Source organism: Fragaria vesca, linkage group LG6 (genome assembly GCF_000184155.1).
Source record: "Fragaria vesca subsp. vesca linkage group LG6, FraVesHawaii_1.0, whole genome shotgun sequence".
NCBI classification, from domain to species: Eukaryota; Viridiplantae; Streptophyta; class Magnoliopsida; order Rosales; family Rosaceae; genus Fragaria; species Fragaria vesca.
The window spans coordinates 28,889,264-28,890,886 of NC_020496.1; positions in this window are offsets into that span (position 1 = coordinate 28,889,264).

Genomic DNA, 1,623 nt, shown 5'->3' on the forward strand with positions numbered 1-1,623 from the left:
ACACTGGTCACGTGTTACACTATTATCTACTGCTTATGCTTCTACGGGCTCACTACCCATTCTTTAAAAAAGTTTATCGGGATGTAAGTTGAAGTGTCTTGTACCCCATGTTCACATGCAATACGGTCTCACCGAGGCTACGACTAAGCAACTTTAGCTTGTCGCTCAAACATTATTGATGAGCACCAATCTTTCTATTGCGTCTTGGGGCTATGCAATATTTGCATGCAGCTTTACTGTTCATCTACGACCCACCATCATTGAATATTGTTGTACTACAGCTCGTGACTGTGTACCAGGATGGACACGAAATTGTAATCCTTGAGCTCGACAGGATTGAAACGGATCTCCAATCCTTGAGCTTAGCTAGATATTTATTCTAGGTGCCAAATCGCACTGCCACTGCGCACAATGATGGGTCATTTCAGATGAATAAGTATTTAGGTTGGATGTGAACCTCCACCTATAATCTGCATATGTAGAAATCTTGTCAGACGATCTCTTTCACCGCTATATTGCGGATTGTCACTTTGATGAGACAATATTCCCACCGTTAGGGGGAGATAAGAACACAAGTGTTCAAGTGGAATGACGTGAATTGTCGTGGTTTGTCCCCACTAAGTCTCATCTTGATCCCAAATGCTTAAAGTGTTAAAGTGACGAGATCACATGCTGCAAATATGTCTGCAAGGATTGATGTCCCATCAAGAGAACATGGCGTGACCAAAATGTGTTGGTCTTGACGCCATCACCATGGATGGTGATACAGTGACGCCATATAGTGGCAAAATTGGTGTCACAAGGCCGTGTGGCTCCCCAAAAGGAGGGAGGCCCTTAGGTTCGATACTTTCTCGCACTAGGAAGAAAACGAGCTTGGCACAACCTGATCTATTGATCAGTGATACTCAAATCTGTCTCATGAAGTCTGAATTGTGATTATCGTTAGAGGACGCCTCAATGTCAAATCCAATCCATATAGAGATCTCTACAAGTATTACATTAGTGTACATGAGGACGTGGGATAATGAGTCTACTATCGAACCACCTTTCGTTGATGGATATCAACTTAGTTGATTGGCCTAATGGAAAGATGCGATCCAGCATTAACAAAGAGATAGGTCTTTGGGCAGGTGATGCCGACATCGCAAGCTAAACCCTATCAACTATACCTTTGTTAGATAGCGTAGTAAGAACAAGAGCTTAGACTCACCTTATGGCGCGGGTCTCTCACGAACACGCACTGAGATCAACTACGATGAGATATGCTCTCGTAATAGATGTCATTGAACTCCACTACTTTGTCAGTTTGGTAGTTTCCGAATAACTGAACATGTAGCCTATGAATGTGGTCATAATAACATCTCTATGGGATCAGAGATATACATGAAGGTCTTAAACGGACTTCATTCATCCGAATCAAGTGGCTCTAAACCACAAGAGCATGCGTTTGCTAAATGTATTGAAATGCACATGGACTCTACTTGATTTGGAAGGGATATGGTGAATTATGCCTTTGCGTGTTCATTCCGGATTTACATGGACTCTTGATGGATCAAGAGATGCCAATATGTATCAACATCCGAAGAAAAAGATCTTGGGAAGACACAGTCTCGATAAGGCACT